Source organism: Tachyglossus aculeatus, chromosome 4, assembly GCF_015852505.1.
Source record: "Tachyglossus aculeatus isolate mTacAcu1 chromosome 4, mTacAcu1.pri, whole genome shotgun sequence".
Taxonomy (NCBI): Eukaryota; Metazoa; Chordata; class Mammalia; order Monotremata; family Tachyglossidae; genus Tachyglossus; species Tachyglossus aculeatus.
The window spans coordinates 32,358,898-32,380,882 of NC_052069.1; positions in this window are offsets into that span (position 1 = coordinate 32,358,898).

The window sequence follows — 21,985 nt, forward strand, 5'->3', positions numbered from 1 at the left end:
AGAATGTAACACTGTAGAATTTAACCCGGTGCTTCTGACTAGTTTCTATGTTGTGACTCTTTTTTTAGTGGACGACAAGACATTTTTGAGCCTTCCAATTATCTTATTAAATATAGACACGTTATGTGGAAGGTAAGAATAATTTCTTCAACACCATAAGTGTATGAAAACAGGAGAAGAAACATGGAAACTTGCTCAAACTTTGTTCAGAATGTTGTTTTTCTTCCAATATGTTAAAATTAACTGTTAATATTTACTAAGAACCTACTGAGTGCTAAGAAGTATATTGAGCACTCGGGGAAGTATAACATAAGCAAAAAAATAAGTTCCTGGCTTACAAGGAACTACAGTATAGGTTTGTGCCTTTTGACTTCTTCCAGGACACTTATCAAGGAAAAGTTTCTCCTTAAAAACTTGAAGAACTGAATTTCTTTCACAAATGAATTATAGAGCAAAATCAGAGCCAAAGCAGAGTGCTTTAAAATCCTCAGAAGGCCTGCAGGAACATTGCAATCAATCAGAGGAACTTACGAGCTCTCTTATAATGCAGGACACTACTAAAGTATGGGGAAAGTGCAATATAATAAGTAGACATGGTCCGAGTCCTCAAGTTGCTTAGGATCTGTAACTGACAACTGCCTCTAATCAGCAGTTTACTGAGGTTCTTGTAAAGGGACCCCAAAAAAGGGAAATAACCTGCCATCACAATGGTGTAATTACTACTCTGAGAATGATAGAGTATGTTAGAGGTCCACGACAGTGAAGTTTACTGGCTTGCCTGAACACTAGTGTACAGAACTGAGGACTCTGCCCCAGAGAGCCCTTTATGCGCAGTCTGGCACAAAAGCACTGTAATAATAATAATAATAATAATAATAATAATAATAATAATAATAATAATAGCATTTATTAAGCTCTTACTATGTGCAAAGCACTGTTCTAAGCGCTGGGGAGGTTACAAGGTGATCAGGTTTCCCCACAGGGGGCTCACAGAGTCTTAAACCCTATTTTACAGATGAGGTAACTGAGGCACAGAGAAGTGAAGTGACTGGCCCAAAGTCACGCAGCTGACAATTGGCAGAGTCAGGATTTGAACCTGCGACCTCCGACTCCAAAGCCCGTGCTCTTTCCATTGAGCCACGCTGCTTCTCTAAGTACTTGGGAGAGTACAGTATAACAATAAACAGGCACATTCCCTGTCCTCAATGACCTTACAGTCTAGAGAGGAGACAGACATTAATATACTTAAATAAATTGCAGATATGTAAAGTGCTGTGGGGATGTGAGGAGGGATCATCATCATCATCATCATCATCAATCGTATTTATTGAGTGCTTATTATGTGCAGAGCACTGTACTAAGCGCTTGGGAAGTACAAATTGGCAACATATAGAGACAGTCCCTACCCAACAGTGGGCTCACAGTCTGAATAAAGAGAGGAAGTCAGGGTGATACAGGAAAATTCATTCATTCATTCATTCATTCAATCGTATTTATTGAGTGCTTACTGTGTGCAGAGCACTGTACTAAGCGCTTGGGAAGTTCAAGTTGGCAACATATAGAGATGGTCCCTACCCAACAGTGGGCTCACAGTCTAGAAGGGGGAGACATAGAACAAAACAGAACATATTAACAAAATAAAATAATTAGAATAAATATGTACAAATAAAATAAATAGAGTAATAAATATGTACAAACATATATACATATATACAGGTGCTGTGGAGAGGGGAAGGAGGTAAGGCAGGGGGACGGTGAGGGGGAGGAGGGGGAGAGAAAGGAGGGGGCTCAGTCTGGGAGGAGGGGGCTCAGTCTGGGAGTGGGAGAAGAGTAAAAGAGGGCTTAGTCAGGGAAGGCCTCTTGGAGGACATGTGCCTTCAATAAGGCTTTGAAGTGAGAGAGAGTAATGATCTGTCAGATATGAGGAGGGACGGCATTCCGGACCAGAGGCAGGATATGGGCGAGAGGTTGGTGAAGACAGACATGTCCTCTATCCACTAGGCCACGCTCGCTGCTTCTCTCTGCCAGAGTCCTTTAAAGAGCGTAAAACTGATTTAAAATATCTGCTAAAACTGATATTCTAATCAGAGAAACGGTTGAAGAGATTATGAAAGGAAAACTCAAATGGAGACTTAAAACACAAACAAAGATTTAAACAGAAAACTACAACGTAGGTCACCAACCCTCAGTTCTCTGGACTGCTTCCAAAAAGATTAATTGAGGTGTTAAAAACACTTCTTACCATGTGAAACCTGCTTCTAAGAGTTGGAAGAATTGAACCGCAAGGTATCTGAGCCAGGGAAAAAGAGGGGGAGATTTTTGTCTTTGACACCCTGAGAGAATTCTGGTGGCTTGACTCCATCTGGGACAGCCCTTCTCAGTTACTGAAATCATCACTACTGTGTTCAGAGCACTGTAAGCGCTTGGAAAGTACAATTCAGCAACAGAGACAATCCCTACCCAACAACGGGCTCACAGTCTAGAAGGGGGAGACAGACAAAAAACAAAACAAGTAGACAGGCATCAACAGTGTCAATATAAATGAATAGAATTATAGATTGAATCAATATTTAGCATAACATAGTTTTACTATGTGGGCATGCTAAATGGACGAGGTTAGGCTATGCAAGCAACTGCTATGTGATAGTTTAATGTGGGAGTGGAGTGCAGACTGTGAGCCCACTGTTGGGTAGGGACTGTATATGTTGCCAACTTGTACTTCCCAAGCGCTTAGTACAGTGCTGTGCACACAGTAAGCGCTCTATAAATACTATTGATTGATTGATTGCAGCACAGAATCAGTAGATTTGGAATGTTTGAGGATCACCAGTAGAACTTAGGGTCAGATCAATTGTCTTTGATAGAGGACAATCATGAGGTTCAGTCAGTCATTCAATCAATCATTTATTGAGTGCTTACTGTGTGCAAAGCTCTATACTAAGTGCTTAGAGAGTGCAATATAAAAATAAACAGACACATTCCCTGTCCACAACGATCTTTAAGTCTAGAAGGGGACACAGACATTAATATAAATAAATGAATTACAGATATGTACATAAGTACCGTGGGGCTCGGGGTGGGGGTAGGAATAAAATTCTCAGTGGAAAAGAGCCCGGGCTTTGGAGTCAGAAGTCATGGGTTCAAGTCCCGGCTCTGCCAATTGTCAGCTGTGTGACTTTGGGCAAGTCACTCTCCAAAGCACTGAGAACAGTGCTCTGCACACAGTAAACGCTCAATATAAAATGACCGACGGAACAAACACCTTTTTTTTCTTTTAAGAAAACTACTGAACCCTGAGAGGTTATTTAAGGGGATTATCATTACAAGGAATGTTGGAATCATTGTATTTTTGGGGGGTGGGGGAGAGAGGGGGCAGCATCACTTTCTTCATTCTTATCCCAACTGCAAGTCATGCTGCAGGTTTGGGCAGATTTATTACTCTATTTATTTTACTTGTACATATTTACTATTCTATTTTATTTTGTTAATCTGTTTTGTTTTGTTGTCTGTCTCCCCCTTCTAGACCGTGAGCCCGTTGTTGGGTAGGGACCGTCTCTATATGTTGCCAACTTGTACTTCCCAAGCGCTTAGTACAGTGCTCTGCACACAGTAAGCTCTCAATAAATAAGATTGAATGAATGAATGCAAAGAAGCAAGTCAGGGTGACACCGAGGGGATTGGGTGAAGAGGACAGGAGGACTTAGGAAGGGAATCTTGGAGGAGCTAAAACTTTAAGGCTTTGAAAGTGGGGAGAGTAATTGCTTGTCGGGTATGAGGAGGGAGGGTATTTCAGGCCAGAGGCAGGACATGGGCGAGAAGGAGGCAGTGAGAGAGACAAGACTGAGATACAGTGAGAAGGTTAACATTAGATTAGGGAAGTGTGCAGGCTGGGGTGAAGTAGGAGAGTACAAAGTGAAGTGGGGGACAGCAAGATGATTGAGCAATTTAAAGCCCATGGTGAGGAGTTTTTGTTTGATATGGAGGTGGATGGGTAACCACTGGAATTTCTTGAGGAGTGGAGGAGATATGTCCTGAACATTTTTGTAGAAAAATAATCCGAGCAGCAGAGTGAAGTGTGGAATGGCGTGGGGAGAGAGGAGGTTGGGAGGTCAGCAAGGAGGCTGATGCAGTAATCCATGTGGGATAGGATGAGTGATTGTATTAATATGGTAGCAGTTTGTGTGGAAAGGAAAGGGAGAATTTTTCTGATTTTGTGAAGGTGGGACTGACAGGATTTAGTGATGGATTGAATAATTGGGTTGAATGAGAGAGAGGAGTCAAGGATAACACCAAGGCTTGTGCGACAGGAAGGGTGGTGATGCTGTCTACAGTGATGGGAAAGTCAGTGGGAGGACAGGTGGGAAGATAAGGAGTTGCTCTTCAGAGTGGGAAGGGAAGAGGTTGCACTTTCAGAGTGGAGTCTTTTAAAACATAATTCTGAGAGACAGAACTGACATTGCACCAGACATTACAAACAGCGAAGAAACATTAACTTGGCAAAAAACATACTTTTAATTATGGACCTGATTTTTTTCTCCGGTCTCACAGACTAAGTTAAAATCTCACTCTGTCAGAAGTACTGGTGTTTCTGGTGGAAAGAACAAAACTGAACTTAAATTCCACCCTCCTTCACAACAACTAAAAGGAATGGCTTAAATTTTGAGGGGGAAAAGCAAGATATGAATTATTTAAGCACATACAATATCATGTGATTTTCTCCCCTATTGTTTATTTTTTGTTTTTCATTTGCAGGCACTCTCCCAAGAGGTCCATGTGCTCTTTTCATTTTATGAATCACTGCTGATCATAAGGCTCCCGTCTTCCTGGAGAAACTACATTGCACTAAACGGAATTTATTCTCTGACCTTTTGCTCTATTCTATTCCTCTCACCATTATATGATGAAATTTAGCTTCCAAATTAAATTAGGCAACTAAAAATGTGACTTTTCCCAGCTTCTCAGCTGCAATTCTTTTGTGGGTGAAAACACAGAAGTTTTTCAATTGCCCTCACAATCAGTTTGATTACCCTGAAAAAACAAAAATATTTGTAAAACCGAAAGTTCGCTATGTTTGGTGTATTTTAGAGGTATATGCTTGCTTGGAAAACCAATTAAACTTATTTAATAATTCATGTAATGAGAGACATCTCCTCTTTGTACTTCCCAAGTGCTTAGTACAGTGCTCTGCAAACAGTAAGTGCTCAATAAATATGATTGAATGAATTAATCCTCTTTCCAAAATATATATTTGGATGGTGCTTCCATTCAACAGTGAAGATTGAGTCTCATTCCTGAAACTCCAGAAATGAGAACCTGACATAAGAATTTGATATCATTATTATGAGAAGCAGCATGGCTCAGTGGAAAGAGCACGGGCTTTGGAGTCAGAGGTTATGGGTTTGAATCCCGGCTCCGCCACATGTCTGCTGTGTGACCTTGGGCAAGTCACTTAACTTCTCTGAGCCTTAGTTACCTCATCTGTAAAATGGGGATTAAGACTGTGAATCCCACATGGGACAACCTGATCACTTTGTATCCCCCCAGCGCTTAGAACAGTGCTTTGCACATAGTAAGCGCTTAACAAATGCCAACATTATTATTATTATTATCATTATTATTATATTTATTAAGCACTTTCATTCATTCAATTCATTCAATCATATTTATTGAGCACTTACTGTGTGCAGAGCACTGTACTAAGCACTTGGGAAGTACAAGTTGGTGACGTATAGAGACGGTCCCTACCCAACAGTGGGCTCACAATCTAGATACACTTACTATATATCAAGCACTCTTCTAAGAACCTGAGAAGATACAAGTTAATCAGACCTGACAGAGTCCCTATCCCACATAGGGATCTAAGTAGGAGGGAGAATAGGTGCTGACCTTTACAGCTGAGGAAACTGAGGCATGGAGAATTAAGTGACTGGCCTGAGGCCACACAGCAGGCAAGTGGTGAATAATAATAATAATAATAATAATAATAATGTTGGTATTTGTTAAGCGCTTACTATGTGCAAAGCACTGTTCTAAGCACTGGAGTAGATACAAGGTAATCAGGTTGTCCCACGTGGGGCTCACAGTCTTCATCCCCATTTTACAGATGAGGGAACTGAGGCCCAGAGAAGTTAAGTGACTTGCCCAAAGTCACACAGCTGACAAGTGGCGGAGCAGGGATTTGAACCCAGAACCCAGGTCCTCTGACCTCCAGGCCAGTGTGCCCTTGCTACCAGCGCTCATAATGGCATGTACTTGCTCTTTGGCTGATATGTAGTGTTCCAGGTATGCCCTGGAGTACAGTGATATGACCACATTAAGATAGTACAGTTCATTGGTGGAAAATAGTTCATTTTTTTCTGGGACTCCAAGTATATAACCGAATACAGTTAAGGTATAACTGTAACTGTAAAGTATAACTGTAAATAACTTCCATCAATCTTCTCTAGTCTACTTTTAATTTGATGAAATGAATGATTGGGGCTCAAGTCTAGAAAGACAAAAACTGAGAGGATAAATGATTGAAGTGCACAAAATCATGAAGGTTGTCGAGAGGACAAACTGCAATTGTTGTTCATCAACTAGAACAGTAAAAGGTACAGAGAAGGGGAACAAAATAGATCAATGGGATGGAGCATTTTCAGTACGAGATTAAACTATAGTAATGGGACTTCATTCTGAAACAATGAAGGCAGAGGTGGACATAATTGAAATCTATAAAATTGTAAAAAAAAAGTATAGATGGAGTAACCAAAGAATTATTGTCTACTAGAATTTAGAACACCAGGACAGGGTCACTTTAATTCCTCTTTTGGATACAGAAGGCTAGGTATGACCTGTGATGACAAGGGCTATATTCTTATACTCACAAATGCCAACTCCAGAATGAGTAGCTATTGAAAATGAATTGAAGATTTGTAATCAATATAATAAAGAGATCTTCACTCAATGGAGAGTACACTCAATCAATCAGTTATATTTATTGAGTGCGTATTGCATGCAGAGGACTGTACTAAGCACTTGGGAGAGAACAGTATAGCAGAGTTGGTAGACATGTTCCCTGCCCACAATGAAGTTATGGTCTAGAGGGGAGACAGAAATTAATATAAATGAATACATTCTGTACGTATACATAGTGCTGTGGGGCATAGGGAAAGGTGAATGAAAGGTACAAATCTAGGTGCCAGGGTGACACAGAAGAGAGTGGCAAAAGAGGAAATGAGGGCCAATTTGAGGAAGGGCTCTTGGAGAAGATATGCCTTCAATAAGATTTTGAAGATCGGGAGACTGATTGTCAGCTATGAAGAGGGAGGATGTTTCTAAAAATGCCATTAAAAAAATGGCATTAATTAAGCGCTTACTATGTGCAAAGCACTGTTAAGGGATTTGCCCAAAGTCACAGAGCAGGTGATTGGCAGAACAGAAATTAGAACCCAGGTCGCCTGGCTCCCAGGCCCGAGCTCTGCCCATTAGGCCACACTACTTCCCCTCAAAAAAGGGTGAACTCTTTGTCCTTCTTCAGGAACAGCTCCAAGATCTTGGTGACCTCATGATATTGAATTCAGTGTCATGCCCCATTTCAGACAACTCTAAAAATCATAATTTGCATTAACAATACTTAATAATAATTAATAATGATGATGGCATTTATTAAGTGCTTACTATGTGCAAAGCACTGTTCTAAGTGCTGGGGAGGTTACAAGGTGATCAGGTTGTCCCACGGGGGGCTCACAGTCAATCCCCATTTACAGATGAGGTAACTCAGGCATAGAGAAGTTAAGTGACTTGCCCAAAGTCATACAGCTGACAGAGTTAGGATTTGAACCCATGACCTCTGACTCCAAAGTCCATGCTCTTTCCACTGAGCCACGCTGCTTCTCTAGTAGAAGGGTGCAAGGTGATTTTGTGCTTTAAAGCCAATGGTTAGTACTTTCTATGTGACATGGAGGTGGGTAAGCAACCATTGGAGGTTCTTGAGGAGTGGGGTAATTTGGATTGAATGTTTTTGTATTAAAATTATCTGGGCAGCAGAGTGAAGTATGGACTCAAGTGGGGAGAGAGAGAAGACAGGGAGGTGTGGAACAATGAAGGCAGAGGTGGACTTAATTGAAATCTATAAAATTGCAAAAAGCATAGATGAAATAGCCAAAGAATTATTGTTTACCAGAATTCCCAACACCAGGACAGGTTCACTTTAATGCCTCTTTAATGTGGTAGCAGTTTGGGTGGAGGGAAAAGGATGGATTTTAGGGATGTGAGATTTGGACTGACAGAATTTAGTGACGGATTGAAAATGTAGGTTGAATGAGAGGGATGAGTTGAGGATAATGCCAAGGTTACACGCATGTGAGACAGGAAGGATGGTGGTTCTGTCTACAGTGATGGGAAAGTCATGGGGAGGACAGGGTTTGGGTGGGAAGATAGGGAGTTCTGCTCTGCACAAGTGGAGTTCGAGGTGTTTGGAGGTATATCCAAATAGAGATGTCCTGAAGGCAGGAGCAAATGTGAGACTGAAGAGGAGAGAGATACAGGTTTGGGAATCCTCTGTATAGAAACTGTAGGTGAAACCATGGGTGTGAATGAGTTCTCCAAGGGAGTGAGGGCAGATGGAGAACAAAAGGGGACACAGAACTGAACCAAAATTTATAGAATTCATTCCCACAGTAAGTTCTACAGGGAGAGCAAAACAATAGGCTAAAGACAGACTAAATCATTCAAGTATACCTGTCCATAATATAATATTAGAAGGAAAAGTCAGGTTTTCAGACTTTCAAGGCAAACTTCAATAGATTCATGGTTTATGCTAGTGGGAAAAATGAGGATAATAATAATAATAATGTTGGTTTTTGTTAAGCACTTACTATGTGCCAAGTACTGTTCTAAGCACTAGGGTAGATACAAGGTAATCAGGTTGTCCCACGTGGGGCTCATAGTCTTCATCCCCATTTTACAGATGAGGGAACTGAGGACCAGAGAAGTTAAGTGGCTTGCCCAAAGTCACACAGCTGACAAGTGGCGGAGCAGAATTTGAACCCATGACCTCTGACTCCGAAGCCCGGGCTCTTTCCACTTAGCCACACTGCTTCCCCTACTTCCTCAATCATGAGTAAGGGTGTTGAAGAAGCTATAGAACACAGAGAAATAGTTTTTCATCATGATCTTGAGTATATCTGATAATGTAAAAAAATTAAGACCTCTAATTTGAGGGATGCAGATATATACAAACATACTTGAAATTAAATTTAATGCAATATTTTATTGGATTTCTCTGAATCATAATAGTAGGCTGGTATGACATAGAAAAAATAGTAATCTTTGTGACCAAGGATTGTATAAATTTTGAATTTTTATAGTTTTTTAATATACGTGAGCCACAGAGTATGCTCTGAAATAGTCACCTTTATTGAGTGGATTACGCTATACTGATGTTAAATGTCATCTATCTGTTATACTGCCTAGAGATCAACAGTTCTATCCCCAAACACCCAAGAACCAGTTGAAAAAACTTGCCCTGGTTGAAAAATATACTCTTGATAATGAATTTCAAATATTTGTCCATATTATATATTCAAATATGCAATCCTCTGAGGGAGGTGAAAAAGCATACCGAAAATAGTTAAACATGAAAAGTCAATAAGAAAGGATACCTATCAACAGTCTACGGTAAGGTGAAAAAGAAAGGAAATGAGAGTGGAAGGAGGCTTTTGCTGAGTTGGGGTCTACCTCTGTCGATCACTCAATCAATGACTCAAGCGCTTAGTACAGTGCTCTGCACACAGTAAGTGCTCAATAAATATGATTGATTGATTGATATTCACTGAGTGCTTACTGTTTGCAGAGCACTGTACTAAGTGTTTGGTAGGGTACAGTACAATAGAACTAAAAGACATGTTCCCTGCTCACAATGAGCTTACAGTTTAAAAGGGAGGCAGACGTTAATATAAATAAATGACAGATATGTACAGAAGTGCTGTGCAGCTATGGGTGGTGTGAATATCAAGTGCTCAAAGTATACAGAAACGTGTGTATAGGTGGCACAGAGAGATGGAGTTCGGAAAAGGAGGGATTAAATGGGAAAGATTTCTTGGAAGAGATGTGATGTTATTAAGGCCTTGAAGGTGGGGAGAATGGTAGTCTATTCGTGGCTCAGTGGAAAAAACCTGGGCTTTGGAGTCAGAGTTCACGGGTTCAAATCCTGGCTCTGCCAATTGTCAGCTGTGTGACTTTGGGCAAGTCACTTAACTTTTCTGTGCCTCGGTTACCTCATCTGTAAAATGGGGATTAAGACTGTGGGCCTCCTGTGGGACAACCTAATCACGTTGTAACCTCCCCAGCGCTTAGAACAGTGATTTGCACATAGTAAGTGCTTAATAAATGCCAATATTATTATTATTATTATTATATAAGGAGAGATGGGAGTTCAGGGCCTGAGGGAGCATAGGGAAAGGGGTCAGTGATGAGAGAGATGACCTCTAGGAACAATGGGCAAGATGGTGCTATGGGAGTGAAATGTGGAATGTAGACTGTGAGCCCACTGTTGGGTAGGGACTGTCTCTATATGTTGCCAATTTGTACTTCCCATGTGCTTAGTACAGTGCTCTGCACATAGTAAGCACTCAATAAATACAATTGATGATGATGTGAAGGTTGGACTGTAGTAGGAAATCAATGAGGTACATTAGGAGGGGCTGAGCTGATTGACTGTTTTGAAGCCCATGGTAAAGAGATTCTGTTTGATGCAGAGGTGGGTGGGCAACCACTGGAGGTTCCTGAGGAGTGGGGAAACATGAACTGAATGGTTTTGTAAGTAAGAGATCATGGGTTCAAATCCCAGCTCCGCCGATTGTCAACAGTGTGACTTTGGACAGGTCACTTAACTTCTCTCTGCCTCAGTTACCTCATCAATAAAATGGGGATTACAACTGTGAGCCCCACGTGGGACAACCTGATCACTGTGTAACCTCACCAGGCTCACAGTCTTAATCCCCATTTTACAGTGTGGAAAGCACTGTACTGTGTGCTTAGGAGAGTACAATATAAGGACAAACAGTCACATTCCTGCTCACAATGAGCTCACAGCCTAGAGAGAGAGAGACAGACATTAGCAGTACAGATTTATTACTCTATTTATTTTACTTGTACATATTTACTATTCTATTTATTTTATTATGTTTTGTTTTGTTTTCTGTTTCCCCCTTCTAGACTGTGAGCCTGTTGTTGGGTAGGGACCGTCTCTATATGTTGCCAACTTGTATTTCCCAAGCGCTTAATGCAGTGCTCTGCATACAGTAAGCACTCAATAAATACGATTGAATGAATGAATGAATGAATGAACCAGGGCTGAGAACAGTGCTTTGCAGCGCTTAATAAATGCCATCATTATTATTATTAAAATGGATATTCAATACCTGCTCTCTCTTCCACTTAAACTGTGAGTCTCATGTTGGGCAGGGCTATATCCAACATGATTAACTTGTATCTACCCCAGCTCTTAAATCAGTGTTTGACATATAGTAAACACTTAACACATACCATTTATTCATTCAATCACATTTATTGGGCGCTTACTGTGGGCAGAGCACTGTACTAAGTGCTTGGGAAGTACAAGTTGGCAACATATAGAGACGGTCCCTACCCAACAATGGGCTCACAGTCTAGAAGGGGGAGACAGACAACAAAACAAAACATGTGGACAGGTGTCATCAGAATAAATAGAAATAAAGCTAGATGCACATCATTAACAAAATAAATAGTAAATATGTACATGTAAAATAGAGTAATAAATCTGTACAAATGTATATACAGGTGCTGTGGGGAGGGGAAGGAGATAGGGTGGGGGGGATGGGGAGGAGGAGAAGAAAAAGGGGGCTCAGTCTAGGAGGGCCTCCTGGAGGAGGTGAGCTCTCAGTAGGGTTTTGAAGGGAGGAAGAGAGCTAACTTGGCGGATGTGCGGAGGGAGGGCATTCCAGCCCCAGGGGAGGATGTAGGCCAGGGGTCGACGGCTGAACAGGCGAGAATGAGGTACAGTAATAATAGATAGAATGAAATTAAATTAATACCAACTGTGCTCATGATTCAGTTCCAGCCCAGTTATTCTAAATCTTTTTGGATAGAAAAAAATGCACTAGAATTCAGAATTCCCTTTCTTTTTCGAGAAAAGCAGGAAATAATCTCATATAGCAGTCACTAGCGATTTGGTGCTGTTAGGGTCAGAGAAGGGTCATGATTGGTGCTGGAATCCAAAAAACAGACAAGGAGACTCACAAAATTCCTGGTCTTAAGATTACTAATGCAGTGAGAAAAGGAGAAAGAAAAAGAGAGAAGAAGGACTGGTAAATTAGTGTAGAAATCTTTTGGCAGGATGACTGTCTCAGAAATACACAAAGAGTAAATTCAAGTAAATTTTCAGGATAGAAAGACCTTAAAAATATTACCCAAAATGTGATGTCTAATTACATATGTTGACAAATTATTATAATAGAAAGCAGTCTCCACTTGCCTACCACTGTCATACTGAGAAATTTAAACTGCATCCACGCTATTAAATTGCATGATTGGGTCTTTAATAAACAATGATCAAATGAATACCAAGGAAATGGATTTTTTCAAATGTTTAGTCAAATAGTCAAGGAAATGAATTGTAAATATTTTAGTGAGAACATTTTATGATGAAGAGTACTTTAATAACCTTTAGGCTTGTTTTGATTTCTTTTTTATCTTTCAAGACTAGATAAAGAAATCTATTTGATTTTTGGACAATGAATTTATTAAAACTTGGTGTTTGTGTGCATTTTTGAATGTTGACTGAGATTGTCAGAAGTAACAACTAATCTTCTTTATATAGCAGGGTGCTGAGTAGGCTTAAACCTACTCTCCCTCCTGAATGCAATATAATTATGACATGATTACAACTGATTATAATCAATCAGCATAGTCTTAAGTGTAATTTATATTGCTGCAGCTGTGGTTAGATCAAATCATCGTGTAAGATACAATTTCTACTAGATACGTGAAATTATTTGAATAAGCCCAAATACAGTCAACTCATAATGTCATAAATACATAGTAAATTGTGCCAATTGCATAATACTCTAGGGCTCTGTTTATCAGAAAATAAGCTTTCCCCCTACAGAGCCTTGATTCAAGAGGCTGCCGTCTTACCATGGCAGCAAATCACAACTTCTGCAATTATAATTTATCTTCCTCTTTGTTGGTCTTTTGCAATATTCAGCATCATCACTATTACAGACTGAAAGACAGAACACTGGACTGATCCTCATCAATACGTGTACCCTCCAGTGGGAAATCGGAGGGGTAACTTACCTAGACTGTTAGCTTGTTATTAGACTATGAGCTTGTTGTGAGCAGGAATGTATCTGTTACTATATTATACCCTCTCAAGAGCTTAATATGGTGTTTTTCACACTATAAGCATTCAATAAATACAATTGAATTAATGAATAATACTCGATTACACTACCTTAGCTAATCAGTTCCTTTGAGCCTTGATTTCAAGATTGAAAAGAAGGTGAAGGTAAAGGTATGCCAAAGGCATGGAATGCAAGATGAACAGGCATTCATTCATGTTCACATAAAAAAGTATTATCTTGCCATTACTTTCCATCTGGGAAAATACCCCAAGGCTATTTGTTTCTCTACATAAACAGAAGCCAAGCTCAGAAGCCAAGCTTCTTTTTTTCCTGAAATATCTCTGAATCTTTAAACATTATGTGAGCACTTATAGCCTGGGTCTTAAATCAAGGTAACATGTGGGGAAGCCCTTGCTCCTCTAATTAATATTTTGTAGTGAGTAGATACAGAAATTTCAAACTTTCCAAATTCAGGTTCTCCCCCTAACTTTCCCATCACTATTAACAGCACCACCTCTTCCCTCTCTCATAAGCTCATAACCTTGGTATTATCCTCGACTCACCTTTCTCATTCAACTCACATAATCTGTCACCAGATCCTGCAGTTTGACCTTCATGACATCTACTACAATCCATGCAGTGCTCTCCATCCAAACTGCTATCACATTGATCCAACTACTCATCCTATCCTTAACATTTCTACTCTATCAGCCTACTTGCTGACCTCCCTGACTCCTGTCTCTCCCTACATGAGTCCATATTCCATTCTGCTGCCTGGATCATTTTTTCTAAAAAAAAATACAGTCCATTTTTCCCCTACTCTTCCAGTGGTTGCCCTTCCATTTCTGCATCACACAGAAACTCCTTACTATCCACTTTAAAGCATTCAATCACCTTGTTCCACTGCTATATTACTTCATATTACTTCACTGATTTCCCAGTTCAACCCAAAACATTCACCTCACTCCTGTAGCACCATCCTGGGACTCACTCCCATTTAATATGCAACAATAACTTTTCCCATCTCTAAAACAGTGCCCTGCACATAGTAAATGCTTAATAAATGCCAGTATTATTATTATTATTATTAAAATCTCACCTCCTCCGAGAAATTCATTCATTCATTCATTCAATCGTATTTATTGAGCGCTTACTGTGTGCAGAGCACTGTACTAAGCGCTTGGGAAGTACAAGTTGGCAACATATAGAGACGGTCCCTACCCAACAGTGGGCTCACAGTCTAGAAGGGGAAGGACACATCTCTCCCAGAACACCCTACCACCATCAGCAATCGTTCTGGTAGTGCATACATAGGATTTTCTTGGTAAAAATACAGAAGTGGTTTACCATTGCCTTCTTCCATGTAATAAACTTGAGTCTCCACCCTCGATTCTCTCCCATGCTGCTGCTGCCCAGCTCAGGTGAGTTTTGAGTTGTAAGAGATTGTCTTTCACTTGCTAGCCACTTCCCAAGCTAAGAATGGAATGGATTTGCCCCTGATTGACTCTCCCTCCTCTAGCCAAGACTGGAAACTCTCCAGGTGTGATCCTGAAAGGGGAACACTAATGTAAATCTCCATAACTTATTTTAGTATCTGTCTCCCCATCTAAACATTAAGCTCCTTGTAGGTGGTGAATGGGTCTACCTTTCTATGCTGTACTCCACAATCGTCATCAATCATATTTATTGAGCGCTTACTGTGTGCAGAGCACTGTACTAAGTGCTTGGGAAGTACAAGTTGGCAACATATAGAGACAGTCCCTACCCAACAGTGGGCTCACAGTTTAAAAGAGTGGGCTCACAGTCTAAAAGTACTTAGTACCGTCCTCTGCACACAGTAAATACTCAATAGACATGATTGATAGATTCAGGTGGCTCCTGAGATCCTGTTCTAATCATGCTTTATACTAACTTTCATCTTCTCCTATGACTTCAACTACTGCTTTTCACACTTGCTACTGCTTCCAAATCATCTCTACAAGAATGTTCTGTCAGCACATCATGCTCACTATGTCCCAAACTAAACTCTTACTCTTCCCCCCCAATTCCTTTCCTCTGCCTTACTGTCCCATCATTTGACAGCATCACTGTCCTCTCCTTCTCTGAAGCCAGCTTGGCCTTATCCTTAGCTCCTCTCTCTCTCTTTCAGCGTCCACCTTCAGTTTGTCTCTAAAATTTAGTAGTTTTTCCTCCAAGACATTTCCAGGATCTGCTCCTTCTTCTCCATCAATGTGCTAAAATGTGGGATCTTTTTTTAAATAAAAAAGTCATTCTCCATATGACACTCTTTGAAAACCTCAGATGGTGACTCATTTTTCTCAGCACCATCCATAAACACCTGATCCCTTCCTCATGCCTTCTTTTATACCTGGCTACCCCTGACCCCTTCACATCATATCAGGCAGAAAATTCTTCTCCCCTTCTTCAAAGCTTTATTGAAAGCTCCACTAGGGCAGTCAGCCTCATTGGTCCCACACAATTCTGCACATGCCACTCTGCCGACCATCTTAGCACTCTTGTCTATGTCTTTTGACTGCTTAATTGTTCATTTTTTATGATTTGTGTCTATTGTCTTAAACAGAAAATCTTCACCACTGGCTTTAAAGCACTCAGTCACCTTGGCCTGTCACCTCACTACCCTCCACTATAACTCAGCCCACATGCTATGCTCATCGAATGCTAACCTTCTTACTGTATCTCGATCTCATCTATCTCACTGCTGACCCCTCGCCCACATTCTGCTTCTGGCCTGGAGCACCCTCCCTCCTCCTATCCGACAGACAATTACTCTCCCACCTTCAAAGCCTTATTGAAGGTACATCTCCTCTAAGAGGCTTTCCTTGACTAAGCGCACCTTTCCTCTTCTCCTACTCCCTTTATTCATTCTACAGAGAAGCAGCATGGCTCAGTGGAAAGAGCACGGGCTTTGGAGTCAGAGGTCATGAGTTCAAATCCCAGCTCTGCCACTTGTCAGCTGTGTGACTTTGGGCAAGTCACTTAACTTCTCTGGGCCTCAGTTACCTCACCTGTAAAATGGGGATGAAGACTGTGAGCCCCCTGTGGGACAACCTGATCACCTTGTAACCTCCCCAGCGCTTAGGACAGTGCTTTGCACATAGTAATGGCTTAATAAATGCCATTATTATTATTATCATTATTCTCCACTCCCAGCCCCCCAACACTTATGTACATATCTGTAATTTTTATTTACATTAATATCTGCCTCTCTCTGTAGAATGTATGTGCACTGTGGGCAGAGTGTGTGTCCATTATATTGCTATATTGTACCCTCCCAAGTGCCCAGTACAGTGCTCTGCACACAGTAAGTGCTCAATAAATATGATTGACAGACCAATTGGCTAACTGGCTACAGCAATTAATCTACTCACCTGATTCCCCCATCTACTTCCTTTTTAGCACTCTGACATCATAAGCATTTGGGTAGCATCTTTACACTCCACTGCTTCCCCTGACCTGCAATTTATTTTAGTGTCTGTCTCCCCTGAAAGACTGTAAACTCCATGAAGGCTGGTACCAAGTCTGCTCACTCTATTACACTCTTCCAAGTGCTCAGTATGATGGTCTGCCCAGAGTAAGAGCTCACTGCACATTACTGACTGATTCACTGATCATCAGCTATAAAACATTCTTAGCATGGCTTAGGGAAAGAGCACAGGCCTAGGTTCTAATCCAGGCTCTGCCACTTATCTGCTGGGTGACCTTAGGCAAGTCACTAGGCTTCTCTGTGCCTCAGTCTCCTTATCTACAAAATAAATAAATATATTGCATTTAATGAGAACTTAGTGCAGAATACCATATTAAGCACTTGAGAGACTGTAGTACAACAGAATTAACAGATATGTTCCCAGGCCATAATGAGTTTATAGTCTGAGGGTTCGATACTTGTGCTCCCTTCCATTTAGACTGTGAGCCTCATTATATATATATATACACTATATATACACTAACTCATGTACATATCCTATTTTTCTTTCTTTCAATCTATAATTTTAGTGTCTGTCACTCCCAACAGACTGTAAATACACTGGAGACTAAGTCTATTGTACTCTATCAAGCACTTATTATACACTGCACCCAGTAGACACTCTGTAATGGTGATAATATTAAGAATAAGAAAAATGGTATTTATTAAGCACTTACTGAGTGTCAAGCACTGTGCTGAGTGCTGGGATAAATATATCACTGCACTAGGCACTGGGATAAATAAAAAATAGTCAGCTCAGACACAATCCCTATCACACCTGGAGCTCACAGTCTAAAGGAGAGGGAGAAGAGGTAGTTAATCCCCATTTTACAGATGAAGAAATTTAGGCACAGAGCAGTTTAGTGAATTTACCAAGGGCACTTGGTAAGGAAGTGGCAGAACTGTTGCTAGAGCTCAATTCCTCTTGGTAAATATTATCAGTGTCTTAAAGGTTGGGACCAAACCTCCCCCACAGTTCCTTTTTTCTGGCTTAGCCCCAGTGGCTCATGAAAGTCATTTCTCCCAAACATTAAGACCATCCAGTTCTACCAGAGCTGGGAGTGCCCTGTCTTGCTCCCTCCATTCTCCATCAGGAACAGGGATTTACAAAAGTTCTGGTCCAGTTCATTTCATTCTACATGGTAACGCTGGATGATTCAATAAGAGCCCTGCTCGTCGAAATTAGAATATGCTTTTGGATATCTGGGAAATTCTTCCAACTCAACAGACCTCAAGCATTCTCCAAAGTCTTAAAGACAGTCACTGAAGAATTGCTGTAGTCAGATTACTGCACACCCCCAGAAAATCATGTCAGTGATTGTTAACTGCTTTACCAAATTGTCCAATTGTTACAGATTGATGGTAATTCTAAAATAAATGAGATAATATTTGCACTAGGAAAGTCATAAAAACAACTTAAAATCATTAGCAACAACAACAAAAAAACCCCAGCCAGGTGTTGTAGCTAGTGTGCCAGTACAATAAGGTTGTCCTGACGGCAGGAGAAAATATGAGAGTGCAAAGGAGGAGAGACATCAGGGCTGGAAAAGCAGATTTGGAAATCATATGTGTAGATGTGGGAGTTGAAGCCATAGGAGAGAATGAGTTCTCCAAGAGAGTGGGTGTAGATGGAGACACAGAACAGAGCTTTTGAGGGACTCAATCAATCAATCAATCAATCGTATTTATTGAGCACTTACTATGTGCAGAGCACTGTACTATGCGCTTGGGAAGTACAAATTGGCAACATATAGAGACAGTCCCTATGCAACAGTGGGCTCACAGTCTAAAAGGGGGAGACAGAGAACAAAACCAAACATACTAACAAAATAAAATAAATAGAATAGATATGTACAAGTAAAATAAATAAATAAATAAATAGAGTAATAAATATGTGCAAACATATATACATATATACAGGTGCTGTGGGGAAGGGAAGGAGGTAAGATGGGGGGATGGAGAGGGGGACAAGGGGGAGAGGAAGGAAGGGGCTCAGTCTGGGAAGGCCTCTTGGAGGAGGTGAGCTCTCAGCAGGGCCTTGAAGGGAGGAAGAGAGCTAGCTTGGCGGATGGGCAGAGGGAGGGCATTCCAGGCCCGAGGGATGACATGGGCCGGGGGTCGATGGCGGGACAGGCGAGAACGAGGTACGGTGAGGTACGGTGACTCCCACAGTTAGGGACAGTTATTCTATTCCTGAGACTTTTTTGTTGTTGTTATGGCATTTCTTAAGTGCTTACTATGTCCCAGGCATTGTTCTAAGCGCTAGGGTAGATACAAAGTAATTAGGTTGGTTGCAGTCCTTGTTCCACAGGGCTCACAGTCTTAATCCCCATTTTACAGGTGAGGTAACTAAGGCACAGAGAAGTTAAGTAACTTGCCCAAGGTTACAAAGTAGACAGTGGTGAAGCTGACGTTAGAACTCAGGTCATTCTGAAGCCTAGGCCCAAACTCTATCCTCTATGCCAGGCTACATGAGTGGGTAACGTAGAGGAGATTTGAGACTTAATTAGCTCTGACTCTGTTGAGCACCCAAATGCCTAAAATAATCCCATCTTTTAAATTAAGGCATCAATTAAGAAAGCATTTTGCTATATGTTGGGTTAATCCAAGATGATCATATTAAATGTGGTCCCTCAAGGGCCTTACAATCTAAGAGGTAGGTTGAGCAGGTATTTATCTCCATTTTACAGATGAGGAAACTGAGGCTCAGAGAAGTTAAATGACTTGACCAAGACCATGTAGCAGGCTAATGGCAGAGTCAGAATTATACTGTCAATTAGTGCTTAGGGAAACTAAAGTCTCATACTGTCAGTCTCCTATTCAGTCCTCAGATGGATCCAGAATTTGGTGCCAAGTAGCCCCAGGGTCAAATGACATGATACTGAGGCAGCCCATCATGACCCCCTGGATCTGGGGTCTGTTTATTTGCTGCTTCTAGCAGAATATATAATTTTTAAAGTTGGGCTATAAGAAGTTTGATTGCATTGATTGCATTTATTGAGTACTCCTTCTGGGTGCTGTGGCACTTGAGAAGAAGAAAGCAAGAAAGTTTTCCATGTAATGAGGAATATGAATCAAACACAAATAAACAACATAAAAGGAGACAAAAATAACAAGTGACAGAGAGAAAAAAATATATATATTTTCTTAACTTCTCTTCGAATATATACCAGAACATCCTACAATTAATTCCACTAGACAGGCTGTGGATATATAAAAAATGTTGAACCAAGTTCAAGTATAATAAGGCTATTATCATCATCTCCAGGAGCCAAATTCTAGATTCCAAATGCCTCTTTTTGTCAGTTCGATAGTCTACTCTCCACTTTTTCCAAGGATGAAGACCTTGTGGCAGAGCTTGAACTGCACCAACTCTGGATTTATGCAAGAAGATTATACAATGAAGCATAATTCCTAGTTATACCAATCTAACAAAAATGTGCTCTATTCATTGCCTCTGAATAGGACCTCAACTGCAATTCAAAATTTTGAATTGTGTCATCAAATTCTGAATAGAATGAGGTCGGCACACTTCAAGAGCCCCATAGCCATCTACTTTTCCTCTTCAGAAAAAACGGGGCCCAATTCCTAACTGTTCCCATAGTCGGTATGAAATCAAGGCAGAAAAAGAGTCATCTTGAGTAAAGACTTCATAACTCACTTGTAAATATCAGATCTCTAAGCTCTGAAACATTTATAGAAGGTTAGCAGCTATCATTTTCTCCTCAGAATTAGAGCAAAAGATTCAATTTTTCAATTTTACACTGCTCCATCTTCTCAAATCCTTGAGGGCAGGGGATGTGACTACCAACTCTATTATGTTGTACTCTCCCAAGCACTATGACTGATTGAGTTAGGATTGTTTAGACAAATGCTGAGATCCAAATATTGATTTGTACACAAATACCACAGTCTTTGGTTCATTTATTCATTCAGTTGTATTTATTGAGTGTACACTGTGTGCAATGCACTGTACTAAGCCCTTGGGGAGTACAATATAACAAAAGACACATTCCTGCCCACAGTGAGCCTACCGTCCAGAGGGAGAGACAGACATTAATACAAATAAAAAAAATAGATAAGTAAATTACAGATATATACAGTTCTATACAGATGTGCTGTGGGGATGGGAGGGAGGATGAATGAAGGAGCAAGTAAGAGTGGCACAGAAGAGGGTGGGAGGAGAGGCGGGCTTAGAGAAGGCTCCTTGGAGGAGATAAGTCTATGGTTAGAAATTAGCAGTCACACCTTGACTCCTGACTCAAACTCTCTCTCCTTTCCAATATGCCCAGGTTCACAAAGAGTTATCATCATTTTGAAATACGACCCGCTTATCTGGAAAAGTCCTTTAAGATGAGTGGATAAATTGCTGTGGTTTCTTGCCATCTCATTCATTGTCTAAGTGGTTTAAGCTACACTAATCATTCATTCATTCATTCAATCGCATTTATTGAGCCCTTACTGTGTGCATCACACTGTACTAAGTGCTTGGGAAAGTACAATACAACAACAGACACATTCCTTGCCCACAGCTAGTTTAGTCTAGAGGATGTCCCACATCCCTCTTCCCTGGCTTAATGACAAGGACATGGAGCAAGGGAAGAGGCAGGTGGGACATTCTGGTGAGCCCAGATTCTACCTCTCCTGGAGTGACCTCTCTGTCTCCCTCCATTGACACTACACCTCCCAAAGCTCACCTCCCAACCTCCTCTCTGTATTCTGGAAGGGCAGTTGCTGTGGAGGTTGGAGATAATGGAAGGGGCATTCTCCAGGTGGGTACGACTCTTCCTGACAATCCCAGAGAGAGTCACCTTGTTTCCTTCTCCCTCCCCCTTAGCAGCCAGAATGCAGTATTACGAGGCTTGCTACAGCAGTGGACACAAGTACCTTCCTGCCACCCTCCCACCAAGAAGCGATGCAGCATTGTGAGGCATGGCAGGGTCGCGGGGGGCAGGGATGTAGGTTGCTCCTCCGTCCCCAGGACCTGTGAAGCACATCGTGAAGGATTCTGGTTTTGATTTTTCTGGAATGTTCTCTCCGGCTCTCTCTTTGTCTCTGCATTCCACTATGATTTTACCACATCAGAAGACTGGCAGAACCTTCAGAGGATGCAACTCATGAGCTTTTCATAAAT